The sequence below is a fragment of the Gossypium raimondii genome, chromosome 6 (assembly GCF_025698545.1).
Source record: "Gossypium raimondii isolate GPD5lz chromosome 6, ASM2569854v1, whole genome shotgun sequence".
Taxonomy (NCBI): Eukaryota; Viridiplantae; Streptophyta; class Magnoliopsida; order Malvales; family Malvaceae; genus Gossypium; species Gossypium raimondii.
Genome location: NC_068570.1, coordinates 52,574,918 through 52,591,179, shown reverse-complemented (window position 1 = coordinate 52,591,179; position 16,262 = coordinate 52,574,918). Strand labels below are relative to the sequence as shown.

Genomic DNA, 16,262 nt, shown 5'->3' with positions numbered 1-16,262 from the left:
AGGAAGCAGGTATTGTATTGTTTTATAGGTTCGTCTATGAACATATATATATATATATATATTGATTTATTTACTTTACAAATGGTGGTTGTGTTGATTTAATTTTATTGAGTTTATGATTTCGTAGAAAGAGTGTTTGAGAGAAAAACAGGTATGTTTCTGGCTTTTTTTTGTTTTTTAATATTTGTTATGTTTTTACTTTAGATGCAAATAAGAGAAAGGGTGTGAGTTTTTTTGATAGATTGTTTTGTAACTAAGGTGTTTTGAAGAAAAAGAGCATGTATGTTTCTGTTTTTTTTAATATTTGTTATTGTTTTTTACTTTAGAGGCAAATAAGTGAAAGGGTTTGAGTTTTTTTTATGGTTTGTTTGACTAAATTACCAAAAAAAACCATTTTTAAAAAAATACGGAAATAGCTTGATTTTTTAAAAATTTATGGGAATGGACCGATTTTGATAAAAGAAGCTTTTTTGCCGCATCAGTATTAAAAGTGGCAATATAAAATTTTATTTATTTTTGGTATCACCTATTAATGTGGAAATAAAACTTCCAAAATAAGTCTTTATATAGACTCAATGTCTTATTTTTCTTGTTTTAATGTGAGATATGAGATATGTGTTTATAGACTCATGAATAGGTTTGCAGCTTGTTCCTAGATAACGTGAGATCACTTCCTTAAATTGTGATATATGTAGACAATGTGTATATATAGACTCATGAATAGGGGTCTTCCACTACTATGCATAACTAATTATATTATTTAGATAAAAACCCAAATCATTTAATTTAAATATTTTTTCACCAATTTTTGAGTATCATAGTTCCAAATCCTAAAGAATTTGGAAGAGTATGACCCTACTATCTTTGTGTAAAGACGAATTTTGATTTTTGTTTTCGTCCATACATATTATTATTTGTTAAAATATATTGAAGTCTCTATTCTTGATAAGTTTGGAATTTAGGCCTTTTATTTTTATTTCAAATAATTTAGTTTCTCTAATTTTGAATTTAAAATATAAGTCTAATTGTTTAACATTGTTAAAATCATTTTTAATTGAACAATTAAAAATGACATCGAGTTTATTATTAATAATATAAATATAGTCACAATTTATATTGAACAATTAGACATATTATTAGTCATATAAATACAATCACAATATATTTTAAGAAAATTCAATTCACATATTGACAACTTAAATTTCATAATCTGTGTCTTCAAAAAATTCACAATTTATATTGAACAATTAACTTAAATTTAATTTTCATAATTAGACATATTCATGAGTCTATATATACACATTGTTTATATATCACAATTTAAGGAAGTAATTCCACATTGTCTAGGAACAAGATATAAATTTATTCATGAGTCTATATATACGCATATTTTATATCTTACATTACTTAAGAAAATAAGGGAAATGAGACTTTGGATGTATATAAAGGCTTGTTTTGCATGTTTTATTTTCATATTAAAAGGTGGCATCAAAAATTTTTAAAAAAATTGGTGCTGCCACTTTTAATGCTGATGTGGCAAAAACATTTCTAGTTGGAAGTATTTTTCTGAATTTCGCTTAAAAATGCTTACCAAGATCCGCCCATTCCCGTAAATTTTTTAAAAATGGGTCTATTTCAATAATTTAAAGAAAAATTTTTTTTTGGTAATTTAGTCTAGTTTGCTTTGAAGATGGAGAGTGTGTATGTTTCTATTTTTTTTTTCAATAGTTGTTTTTGTTTTTTTACTTTAAATGCAAATAAGAGAAAGGGTGTGAATTTTTTTTTAGTTTGTTTTGTAGAGAAGGTGTTTTGAAGAAAGAGAGTAGGTATGTTTCTGATTTTTTTAACATAACATTTTGTTTTTATGTATTTACTACAAAAATAAATATCGACATTGGTTTTTGCTTTCAATTTGTATGGTGATCCATTTCGGTTTTTGTATTATTGCAATAAGAAAATTTAAATATGCTATAAATTAATTCTCTTGGAATAGAGAAATTATCTAAATACTTTTAAATTTTCTATAAGAAAATTAATTTATACATCTTCGATTAAATTGATTGAATGCAAAATTATCGAAAAAGTTTGTTATTGGAATAAAAAATGAAAAAAATAAATAAATGTTTATTATGTGTAAAAATATTAGAAATTTTTCAAAAAAATTAAATGACTCATTTGTGCGGTGGAAAACGAATTCCTAGAAGAAAACATTCTTCAAAACATGGGTAAATCTAATGCTTTCATTTTGGAAAACGCCTTACAGATTCCTGTAAAACATTTTCTTTCTCTTCACTCTCATCACGATGATTAAACAATCGTTCTCCCTTCCGTTCTGTCTGTCAGCCTTTGCCCCCCCTCCTCCTCTTTGTCCGTTGGCTTCACCTCCTCATCTCAGTCTCATCATCTCTGTCGGTTGACCGTCATTCTTACCAAGTCTACATTTCGAAAAAACCCCTCAAAATTTGGCTTTCCAGTCCTATCAAGGTATATCACTATTTTACTGAATTTTAGAAAAGTTGTAAAAAGCCAATCTGGTTATTTTCTTTTGGTTGAAGAGGAATTTCACAGCATTTCTCGTGATGGCTGTCAACCAGTTTTTTCTTTCTTTTGCAATCTCACTCACTTTTTCTCTCAGCCACAGCAGTAGCAAAGTTTGTAAATTTATCATAATCTTCACTTTCAATTTTGTTATTATATTAGGGCTTCAGCTTCGCCTTTTGTACTCTTTCAAGAGGATTTAGTTCTAAGTCAGCAATAGAAGGATGCTGAAGCCAATTGGAAAACACAGGTACCTCTTTTCTTTTTTCTCTGTAGTTAATTTTTTGATACATTTACAATTTACTCTCACACACCCTTATAATTTACTTAATAATAATAACATAGGAAAGTAAGATATCCTTTAAATTGATTTTATTTTGGATTTACAATTTTGAAGTTATTAACTTTGTAAGAATATAAATGTTTGAGACAAAAGCTTGGGATTACATTCTAATCAATTTAACTGCAGCACTACAATGACAAATCATTAGTAAAAATGTAATGGCCCTATATGTATATCTATTCATCGAAGGATTGAATTTCAACATCCGAGTTGGTGTTTAAAGAAAAAGTAAAGGGGAAAAGGAAGGGGAAGAAGATATGTCTTTTCATGGTGCATGGTTGAGGCCTACTGATTGATTGTTGCATCATATTAACATAGTATTTGATTGCAAAATTGAAGTATATTATTAAAGTTTTTGCTGGTTTAGAGTTCTATTTTGACAGTTAAGGATGTTTTAAAGGGTTGGGAAATGTAAGCTAAGCTATGATTATTGGTTTTTCTATTATGTTGTATTGTTAGCCACATCTATTTACCATTTACCCTTTGTTTTTTGTTCTTTATTATTTGTTCTATTTCTTTTTTGTGCTCATTAAAATAGTGAAACAATCATAAGAGGAAAGATGCAGGAATGCTAATTGTATGGGATAAAAGGAGAGTTCTTGGCTAGTAAAAAGTAGGACTAATAAGAATTTTGTGGTGGTTGAGTTGGAGTAAAGAAAACTATAATGCTTCTATATGTAATGTATAAGATACACAAGCAACCTGCTGCCCCTAAAATTCCACTAAAGGCTAGATTATCTTTTAGTCAAATGTTATGCCTGTGCAATTTCTATTTCTAGGTTGGTTCATCATAATATTTTGAGCCTTTTATATATATATATATATAATATTATTGGCATGTTTTTTAGTCTTATAAAGACAATAAAACATATTTTCTTGGACCTAATTGTCATGTTCAATCTTTTGTAGGTTACTAGTGTTGAAGAAATGCTGTCTCCAGAAGCATACATTTTGCTCTATGTTGTATGCTAGACAAAGTATAGTCTTCAATTGTAATAGAACCGTTGTCTTGTAAACAAACCCTCTGATGTGGAGAGTATTTTCTTATGTGCAATTGAAGTAGTTATTGCTAAGTTCAAAGATCCAAATGTTGTGTATTTGGTTAAAGCATCAAATACATCTTCTTTAGATGTACGTGAGCCTGTCATCTTCACATTTCAAATTTTGATAAAAGATTTAGAAATTGGAATTTAGCCTAGAAATAGAAATTGCACGACCATAACATTTATATAAAAAATAAAACATTGTAATATATATACACAAAAACATTGCAAAATGTAATTTTATAGCAGTAAAATAAACTCAATAAAAAAACAAAAGATAACATAAAATATTTTCAGGAAATCTTTCAAATAACATAAAGCATTTTATACAAATTCATTCAAACACCAGAAAATATTAGCTTTTTCAGAAAAGTAAGTTATTTTCCAGAAATTATTTTTCGGAAGCCATTTTCAATGAAACAAATGGAGCCTAATTTCAATATATTAACTATTGCGGTAATTTAATATGTTAAGGGTCTGTGTCGTGTACTGAGGGGTCGTGTCAATGGTGTGGGCTATCTATTGGATCCCCATCTTATGTCATACTTGGAGGCATTCGGATTTGGATCGATTGCAATGATCTACACGTTTGATTTCAAGTACAACTTAATTTCGCTTTGGTCGAGTGGTGACGCCCAAAGACCCACGCATTTCATTTGCCGTGTGGGGAGTGCATCATCACTCTTGAAGATGTTGCACTGCAACTCGGGTTTTCGATCAACGGCATTGCGGTCACGAGTGTTAGTACATTTTCCGATCCGGCAACCATTTGTTATGAGTTACTAGGACGTTTGCCTGATGATGGTGGCGATAAATTAACGACTTTGAGATTTTTACGGTTAAAGGTGAATTTCAAGTATATATCGAGTACTGTCATTGGGCGAGAGGTGATGCATGCCACTTGGGCGTATATAATGCATATGATAGGGGTGTACTCATGTCAAATGCGAATAAAAAAAAGTCTACTTAATGTACTTGCCTCTATTATCTGATTTATACGTTGCTCGTTCATACAATTTGGGATCAACAGTACTAGCTACATTGTATCGCGAGCTTTGTCAGACGACAAAGCGCCGTGCCGTGGACATAGGCGGGTGCTTGGTATTGCTGCAGTCCTAGGTGCTTTACAAGATGTCATTCTTGACATCAGTTACTCATCAAACATGTCTTCCTACTCGTGAATAGGTTATAAAATTTAATTATTACAACAAGAATTATGTTACTTTTTATGAAAATTTGTTCTAACAAGTTTACTTTTTTCGTAGACGGAGTTCTTCTCCGAGTATCGAGAGGTCATATACGCTTCCGATTTACCACTAGATGATTGAGACACTCTGGGAAGGGTGTAATTTTTACTAATATTCATTACATGTAATTACTTTATTTATGTTATTTGACTCGTGCTACTATAACGATATTATTAATTGTGCAATTCATCTAGTTGTCATATTCCTTCTCGGGCATTGCAGTTATTTTTCTCTGGTCTACTTACATTCACTCACATTTTTGGTGCATTAACACATCCCCTGTTGAATTTCTCGACCTTAATAGGGATCGAGTATTGCGACAGTTCGGGTGTGTCCAACATATTCTGGACCTTCCACGGAGTTTGAGGGGTGTACACTTAGTTCACAAAGTTTGCCATTGATTTTCTCCCTCATGTCCATTCTATTATAGATCCAGGTGACTTGCGGGTGACCTTTCGGCTTTCTACGTAATGCCTTGTCCGGGACAAGCTCGAAAGTTGACGAAGGCACTTCTCATGTAAATAGATCACGCAGGACGGGGCACTCATTTTTTCAGATACGCAATGTGGTCTCGAGAGTGTACACTAGACTTGTCCATGGGCCGGGCTGGGTTCGGTCTTGGCTCGGAAAAAATTTTCGGCCCTCCTCCTAGGCAGGCCTACCACCAAATATGGACTGAAATTTTGCCTGTAGGTTCAGAAAAATATCATAAGCCCGAGCTCGGCCCGGCCAGACCTATTTTTAAAATAAACATTAAAAAATTATTTTAAAAATAAAAAAATAAAAAATTATTTTAAAAGTATTTTAAAATTAAAAAATAAGAATAAAAATATATATTTATTATATTCGGACCGGGCCCGGGCCAAAAAAGTGGTGCCCGAGGCCCGACCCGTTTTTTAAACGGGCCTCGTTTTTTTGCCCAAGCCCATATTTCGGGCCTATATTTTTACCCGAACCCTCCCATATTTCGGGCGGGCTGTCGGGCCGGGCGAGGTCTAGTGTACACCTCATCGATCTATTGTTCAACATTGATCGAGGCGCATGTACAAGTTGCAATGACACGCACACAAGAGTAACGAAAGTGACTAGAACCTCTCACAATCGCACCGTCTGTTTCGGAGATCAACTCTATAGAACCTAGGTGGGATACCGGGTCAACGATTGATGGATTCTGTAACTTGAAAAGTTTCTAACTATCGAGATTATATTTCTATATTCATCGACCTCGATCTTCGGTGGTTTTCATCCTTTGTCTTCCTGACATCTTCTACAAACATATGTCCCACCTCTATCTGGTTGACTTGTTTCAGCCCCATTCTTGGCATCAAGGTAGACAGCCTGTAGAACATAGCTGAGAAAACAGATGAAATCGGAAGATGTCATGTTTGCCTCAACACGGAATTAACTGCCTCTGTCAAGTTGGTGGTCATATGACCATATCAAGCCCTGTCATCAAAATTTTAAGCATATTGCCACGACTTCATGGTACCCAACCACTCTTGAAAAGACGTATTCGTTTCACCTTGCATGTCACCCTCAAGTCTGGTCATCCTTTGCCTAAAAATGTGTGACTCTAGCTGATACGCTAAATATGTATTAAAAAGAGACAAGTTACAGTTTCAAATTAATTTATTGAAGTACTAAGAACATTTAAAACATATGTTGAAACTAAAATTTACCCATTTTCATAACTTATTTCTGTCAATTTTCATTCTTGTAGTCTCGGTGAAAGTTAGTCACAATATGCTGGATGCAGTAAACAAATATTTATGGAACACCGAAATGCCTAATCGTGGAAATTATTCCATTTCCTCTATCGGATATTATGCAAATATTGTCGTTCCTAACAACATACGTTCGCAAGTTAGTTAGGAAAGATTCTCATTATTTCATGTTCTTCTTATCCACAATAAAAAAACGTTATCGGGAGCAAATTTCGCTTCCCGTCTTAAGCATCCGCAATAAGTAGGATCTGCATATATCTTTTGTATAGCCAGGTCCCATCAACCTGCATAAGTGGTTTGTAGTGGGTAAATGCTTGCACACAATGATCGAACGCCCAGAACATCTGGTGAAATTTTTTCTTCTCGATTGTAGTTGGCTGTCCGGGCCGTAATAAGATTGTGACTAGAACTTAATGACAGTCTCTGGCATCTACTCCTGCGTAACGGCTATACACCCTTGTAGCTTATTGTACGACGCATCCCAATCTCCGTATAACTACTACATGTCCATCTATTTAGCTATTCATGCTTTCTGGTATGACACTCGATACTGGAATCGTTTTTGCATTTTGACAATCAATACTGAAAACAGGAATGATGCAGTTGAACTCCATGTTATTTACCTAATGGAGTGAAATCTTCAGTTGGCTCCATATCAACTAATTCAGCAAACAACTTAATCGAATCAGTTTGGCGACTCTGATTCTGGAAATAAAACGCAACCATTGTCTCCACGTCTTTATCATTTACAAGTTCCATCTTAGTGAATTTGATTAGATCTGTCGAAACTGGAAATTTGTAGAATAGTCTCGAGATCCTCCTCCTACAACGTCTAACAATTTTTACACTAATCCTTTCTTTCATATCATCAACTGATATATTTTTTTATTAAATCTCATAGCTATTTGTTGGCGACATTCAAATATACATCCAACTATTGTTGTCAAAATTACTCCATCGAAATAAACGCATACAAAAAATTGATTATCCACATTCAATAAAAAATCTATAAAAAATAATTAAATTTCTAAATATTTTATTTTAAAAAATACTGAAAAACAATAACATTCATATACTAACCGTACAAAATCTTCTTTGTTTTCTCTACTTCTACAACCAAAATTTGTCCTCTTCTCGTCCTAAGAATTCTTCTCTATTTTCTCTTTTTCTATAATCAAAATTTTTACTCTTCTCTTATTATCTTTCAAAAACGTTAAGAAAAACCCTGCTTAAATAGGGGTTTAGTACTGAGTGCCTCTTGTCAGGTACCCTCCACCCATTAAAATCGTTAAAATCGTATTTTTACCTGGTATTACCTGTGTATGGGCAGAAGATACTGGTGTCGCCTCTCACACACTCTCCACCTTTAAAATATAGTTTTTTTTTCAAAAACATATCATGTGTATACATGTGTCGGACATGAGTGTTGGACACAAGTCATAAAGAATGATGACTCCGAGTAACATAGATGGGATAGCACATTTATTCCTTTCTAGGTTTGTAACATTCCTAACCCGTATCCATCGCTGGAACAGGGTTACAGAGCATTACTAGAATTTAAAGATTAGTTAACAGACATTTCATATCATCTAGAATACATATCAAAAATCAACCAAAATCAATTCTTTTGTCCCTTATGCGAGCCCTCGAAGCTCAAAATACACATTGGAAATAAGTCGAGACTAAATCGATTACTTAAAATTTTTTTCAAAAAACATTAAAATTTTTCGAAGGTGTAGAGGACACACGCCCGTGTGGCCAGACCGTGTGTCTCAAACGGTCAAGAGACAAGGCCGTGTGTCTCAGGCCTTGTGGGCATTTGAAATTGAGACACATGACCATGTCTCAACCCGTGTCTAAACTTGTGAGCTCTCTGAATTTGGTTACACGACCAAGCAACACACCCATGTGCTAGGCCGTGTAAGCATTCTATTTTATGCAAATTTAAGTTACAGGGGACACACGGCTGAGACACACGCCCGTGTCTCTGCCCGTATGGACAAAAATAGGTCATTTTCCTAGCCATATTTCCCACTCAATTTGTCATAAACCTAAATCAACATTTTTGGACATCAACAAGCCATAATAAGGCATTCAAATCAAGTCAAAATCAATACTTAAACATGTAATACTATCACATACCAACAATATGCCCTTAGGCTCTTTAAATGACAACATAACTCATATCAAACAAATAACCAATTTCACCTATATGACCTAATACATATATGCATAATTTCCCAAATATACCAATTCAACCCAACCAATATACCTATAAGATTTTCATCATTCAACCATTTCAAACACACATCAAACATGATAAGGCCACTTATATACACATCAAAATTTATCCATCACAAGTCATTCAAATGGCTAGTTCCATCAAAACATTTATATGCCATCAATGGCCAAGTTAATCTATACATGCCATTATAATCAAAATTAATTTACTAATTATATCGAAAAGGTCGATGGATAGTGTGGAGTTACTTCGACCAGCTTCTAACCAAAATGAGCTTTCGAATTACTATAAAATATGGGAAATAACACAGAGTAAGCATTTAAGCTTAGTAAGTTTGTATAACAAAGAAATTAACTTACCATTTTATCACATTTAAGGTAAGCATGCTAATATAACCAAACCAATTTGGCCAAAAGCCTAAACATATATCCTCAACATGTTAGCTATGTAACACTTTCCATAACTAATAAACGTGGATGTACATAATCACCAGGTAAGATTCACGTACATGTATCATCCATATCATATTTCAATATATCATGTAATATCATTTCCATGTAATTCAAGTATATACCCGTAATTGTTCATTTCGAACTCATATTATTTCATATCAGAACTTTATCCGTTGAACCATTTAAAATATCATTGGATACACGGGTAGTACACACGAAGTGTACAAATCTATAATCCGTCAATTCATGTACTTGTATGCTTATACAAGCATGTAAACGGGAAGCTCTTCCGAGCCATATAATAGGAAGCTCATGTGAGCTAAGTAACGGGAAGCTCATACGAGCTGTATATCGGGAAGCTCTTATGAGCCAAATATCGAGAAGCTCAAGAGAGCTGTAGTGTATCCGCAACACATGCAGGATTACAACCATATCGGGAACCCTAATGACATGTCATTTGTATCCTTCGAATTTCTAAGGTTCAAACGGGACTCGATAATTATCAGATATGTGATCATAATTACACATGGCAATTTGTACAAATCACACACAACAATATTCAATTTAAAACATTTAAATATAAAATTTAGTTACACGAACTTACCTTGATAAGAATATGTAGATACGAAGGCTACTAATTCGATATTTTTTCTTTGCCTCGATCTAACTCCTTATTAGGTCTATCTAGATCTATACGAATGAATTTTAACTCAATTTAATATAATTCATATTCAATTTAATCCAACACACATCTTTAGCAAAATTACTATTTTGCCCATATACTTTAATTAATTACAATTTAGCCCCTATGCTCAAAAAATGAAATTCATACAATTTAATCCTTATTCAAGTCTAGCCGATTTTCATACATATCAATAGCAGCCCATGTATTTCACAAAATTCAGAATTTTCCATAAATTTTTCATCTTTTCTATTTAGTCTCTAATTGACAATTTCATCAAAATTCTCTTTACAAAAGTTGTTTATCTAACAACAACCTTTCATTTTCTATCATAAAACTTCAAAATTCAACTATACTCATCCATGGAAAAACCTTATTACTTTAACGATTTTGCAAATTAATCCCCGAGATAGCTAAATTAAGCTATTACGATCTCAGAAACATAAAAATCATTAAAAATGAGACAAGAATACTTACCCAAATGAGAAAAATAAGCTTGCTAAAAACTCAAGCTTACATGGCTAGGGTTTCCATATTTTTTATGAAAGATGAGAATAGATAATAATAATTATTTAATTTATTTATCATCATTTTATCATTTACTTTCCAAAATTAACCTTAATATTCTCTTCAATTTCCAATGATGAATAATTATACTTATCCACTAACTCCTCTAAATGGTCTATTTGCTATATAAGGACCTCCAATTTTAAATTCCATAGCTATTTGATACTTTTAACTACTAGAATTCAGGTTTTCACACTTTATGCAATTTAGTCCTTTTTATCAAAATAGGCATGTAAATGACAAAATTTCTTAAAGAAATTTTTATACGATATTTCTATCATACTGTAGACCATAAAATAATATTAAAATAAATTTTCTTCTGACTTCGGATTTGTGGTCCCGAAATCACTGTTTCGATTTCACTGAAAACGGTCTATTACAAGGCTTTATCCTGGTGGGATTTAATTTTTTTGGTTGAAAATGTTGCATGTCAAAAGATGGGGATACTAATCTTCAGCATCCATTTTTAAGTGATAAACCATTAAAAGTTGGGTTATCATGTTCTATATGGTGCCACCGGTTTCATCCCAGGCAGCTTCAGGTGAAATTTGACAAACATACACAATAATGTAAGTGTTCCACGTCTTTAACTTTTATATTTTCTTCACTCGGTGAATTTGTTGTTTTGTTTGAAGTATGCAGTTAATCTTAGCAATTATTATTATTATTATTATTATTATTATTATTATTATTATTATTATTATTATTATTACATGAAATTATGGTATTGCAGCTGATTGCAAGAATAATCTTTCTGAATGATGATTGAAAAGTGGATTGTCTCTGCCACCTGTATGTTTTTATATCTGTTAGTGGTTTGGTTCAGCCTGACCTAAATAGTTTTCTTGGCCCTGCACAATCGAAGAGCCGACACGTTTTCACTATCTAGACCCGCATTACATGCCTTTCATGGAAATGGCCAAGATAGGTAAGGCAAAATTGTATCGATTTTGGTAGTGTAGCAAGTCATGCATATTCTTTTGCGAGAAGAATAGTTTATTGGTTTGATTGTTAGAACTGTTCCATACTGGAATTATTGATAATTATTTGGATGCTTCCTTTTTTTCTTTTGTCTCCACTAGCAGGACAGATGCTGCAACAAGCATGCTCTAGTTGGCAATGCTTCTCATTGATGCCTGCCACCGTGTGATCCTTCTAGACAATCTCCCTTTCTCCATAACTGGTCTGCCTTTGTAGGTATGAAATTGAAATGATTCAATGTGAGTGTCATGGCATAAGGGTCCCCCGGCTGACTGCAGAGATTGTCCACTATATTTTGCTAAATAACATAAATAATAAACAAATAAATGGAAATGAAAGGTGCATTGATTTGTAGCCACATGATTGTGGGAAACCCTAGTAGATGACAAATAGATAGAACTGATCTGCTATGCTATCAACAATCAAACTAGTATATATGGTATATGATTTACTTCTGTTTTGTCCTCAAGAAAAACTTGCTGCTGCCATTGATATTTTGGGTGTTCATGGCATGGATAGGGTAGTTAGCTAGTCCTTTTATATCTATCTATCAATGCACTTAGTTAATTATTACTTCTCTTATATTATTATCATGAAATCCTCTGTTGGTATGGACCCACAAGCCATTGAGAGAGAGCTTCTCCTTTTTTTGGCTTAGGGTTTGACTCGGTTCCACTTAAAAAATGTGTCAAACAACCAAAAATATATAATATAGGCCTCAGCTGGGGCAATATTATTAGAGGCTACAGTTAGCTACAGTTAATGTAAATTTGGTTTCTTTTGTTTGAAAGATGAAACCCATTATTAGAAGCAACTTGTGGCAGATAGTTGCCATGGGGGATGCTAGGGTGCGACAAGAATGGGCATTTGGGCACGTGGAAAGTTGTGTCAGCTTGACTTGCTAGTCTTTTTTTTTTTTCTTGTGTATTGATGAAGTCATGGTGGGGTAACCCATTTAAGGAAATTAGCAAAAATGTCTGATCAGAGATTTTTTTTTTTCCCCTTCCTTTATGTTGTTGAAAACTTGAACTTAATAAAAGGTTTTCTTTTTTTTTTTTTTGTCAATTTCATTGGAATTTGTAGTGAAATCTTTGGTGGGTCTTACAAAATCATGTGACATTTAATTAGTGTCTAATCTAATCTCATTTCTTTCTTTCTTTACTATATAGCTCTCTGCCTTGCATGAAGTTCTATCGTCGTCGAACGTTGGTGCTTATACGACACAGTCAAATAAGACTTTGTCGGGCCGGCGAGCAGATAGGCTCAACAATTCTCGGCCAAATTGAAAAAGGGTATTAATTTATGTGAGAAGTCAAAAATGTAATATTTTTATTTAATAAAGGGTTAAAAAGAGTTTAAATTGAATTCTTAATTTTTGAAAAGAGTAAACAAATTAGGGAGTAGTTTTCAATTTTTTGGAAATGAAAAATAGTGAAGAAACATGGTTATAAATTTTGAAAATAATTTTAGAAAATTAAAATTAGATAAAAAAAACATGTTTTCATGTTTTCAATAAAATATTTTGAAAAAAGTTGAAAATAAGAGATTTTTTAAGTTTCATTTTATGTATTAGAATTACCTGAGTTCGAATCTTTTAGAAATAACTGTTTATTTTTGAAATTTTTAAACTATTTTATTTAATTATATTTTACTTTATTGTAATACATTTTAAATAAATTATATTTTAATTAATTAATTTATTTTTATTTTTATTTTGAAAAATACATATCAAACGTGTTTTCATTATTTCATTATTTAACAAATTTCTATTTTCATTTACCAATCATATTTTCTATTTTTAAAAATAGAAAAGAAAAAAAGAAAACAGAGAGCGCATCCTTAGTTTTCATTCCATCAAGGAAAAAAATGTTGAAATTAAATTATTAATTTTACAGAAAGATCAATTATGTAAGTTAAATAAAAAAAATGGGAATCGATAAAAGTTGAGCATCGGAAACAAAAAAAAATTAAAAGGTTAAATTCTGTTATTAGTCCCTTTACTTTACAGAAGCTGTAGATTTAGTCTCTATATTTCGATTTGATCAACTTTAGTCCTTGTACATTTCAATTTTGAAATTTTACTCTTGATTCAAACGGTAGCATTTAAATCTGTTTAGTTAAATTTGATTACTAAGTACAATTATATATTTGGTCCATATTTTCAATTGAAACATTTGAAGTCCCTATATATTTCAAATTTTAAAATTTCAATTTTGACACAAATGATAATCGTTAATCCATTAACTATATTTTTAGTGTGTAATATGTGGAAATGATAAACTTACAATGCATTACATATATGATAATATGTTTGGTGCAACTTGGAAATTATAGTAGAGCTTAACTTAATTAATTTAACAATTATTGTTTTTGAGGACTGAAATTTGAAAATTCTAAAAATACAAAGATTAAAAATATCAAATTAAAGTACAATGATTAGATCTATAACTTATATAAAATATAGGGACTAATAGAAGAATTTTTCCTTCTTTTTAAATATCAAGCTTTGGGTTTTTTACCTATATATTATAAAAAAATTACTTAAATGGTATGTTAAATAAATTATGTACCAAAATGGTGCATCCAAACAAGTGGAGGGTGGTGCATAGGCGGCACCACCCTAAAATACTGACACATTTGACTGAAAAAATAATAAAAAAAATGGTAATGGCAACTAAATAGGCGGCACCTAAAGAAATACGGGTCAAATACGACCCGTATATGAACAAAACCCTACCTTCCCAAACCCACTGTCGACCCGCTGTCATAGATGGGACAGGACAACTGAGCAGCACTGGTCAAGGTCATTTAATAGGTGGCACCGACTAGTCATACCTACTGGAGAGGCGACACACCTATGGTTTGTCAGCGATGGGACGGGTCGGATGGCATGCCCGTGAGTTGTGTTTTTAGGGACCATTATTAGGTCCCCAATGTCTCATTTTTTGCCGGAAGAGAGAAGAAATTTGAAGAAAAGAAGAAGAAGAAGAAGAAGGAGAGAGCGGGAAGGGGAAAAAGAAAGAAAAAAAGAGAAGGGAAAAAATAAATAGAAAAGGAAATGAGAGATTGTTGTTTAGGGAAGATTTGGTGTTTAAAAAAAATCATAAAAGGTAATTTTTTTGTTATAAATAAATGTTAATTCGTTTTTGTTATTATTGTTGATTTAATTCAGATTTAATTTTTAATTTTATTTTTGTAAGGTATTATTTGGTTAAAAAGAATTATTAAGGTATGTTTGTATTTATTTTATATTTTCATTCATTCATAAGTTATTTTTAATGTTTATTGAAGTAAAAAGCCTATTTATGTTATGTATGAAGAATGTTTTATTTTTATGTAATTTATTTGTTATGTGTGTTTTAAGTGATTAGATTTATTTTTATGTAATTTATTTGGCATATTAATTTGATTATTTTAATATAATTTTTTATTTTTATGTAGGTAAAAGATGAGACCATTGATATGGAATTTGTGAATGAGACCATTGAGTTGGAATTTATGAGATAAATTAAGAATAATAGTTTACATGCTCTAATTTTTAAGATTTTATAATTGGGAATAAGAGTTTATGTTTTAAAATTTTATTTTATATTTTTTATAAATATTATAAATGAAATTTCTTTTGAATCCTTCTATGCAAAAAATGACAATAATTAAGTTGGCATATTATTATATATATATATATATATATTATATTTTAAACCAATACATTTTACTTATTATCATTTTAAAATAATAATAAAATATTCGTATTTATTATATTGAGATAGTTTATATTATATTTTTGTTATATTTTTTATTGGCATGTTATTTTTATTATTTTAATATAATTTTTTGTTTTTATGTAAGTAAAAGAATAAACCATTGAGATGGAATTTGTGAATGGGACCATTGAGTTGGAGTTTGAGTTGAATTTATAAGATATATTTATTTTGTTAATGTAGTATAGCAAAAAATATGATGTGGACAAAAGCTGCTTGGTATTATTTGTAATTAAAAGCAATATATAAAATTTAGGTACTTTGATAAATATTTAAAATGCATCAAACTTAGAAATTAATTATCGAAATTTGTTTTGAAATTGTAGGTATCGCAATGGGTTCATTGATTAAGAACAATGACCATATATCAAACACAGTTAATAATATGGCAATATATTGTTATTTTTTAATCACGGGTTCCCTTAAAGAAAGTTCTACATCATTTACAAAAATAAATTATATTATAATAACTATTTTCTGTAATTTAATAGTGTCAGAGCATGTACCGCGCATTGAAGGGTTGGGTGAATGATTTAGGATATCCCCCGGATGAATGACTGATGCCATACTTGGAGTTAGCTGGATTCAGGTCAGCAACATTGTTCCGGATGTTTGATTTGTAGTATGATTTAATATCCACATTGGTCTAGCATTAGCGCCCGGAGACCCACACTTTTCATTT

At 31.5% G+C, this 16,262-nt stretch overlaps 1 long non-coding RNA gene across 1 annotated transcript; it reads left to right on the top strand.

Annotated features, from left to right (window-relative positions):
- Window positions 1-2,160: 2,160 nt before the first annotated feature.
- LOC105774779 (uncharacterized) lies at window positions 2,161-3,969 on the top strand. The gene is made up of 3 exons (XR_001127537.2): window positions 2,161-2,484; window positions 2,701-2,788; window positions 3,791-3,969. It is a non-coding gene; the product is annotated as an uncharacterized LOC105774779 (long non-coding RNA).
- The last annotated feature ends 12,293 nt before the right edge of the window (window positions 3,970-16,262 follow it).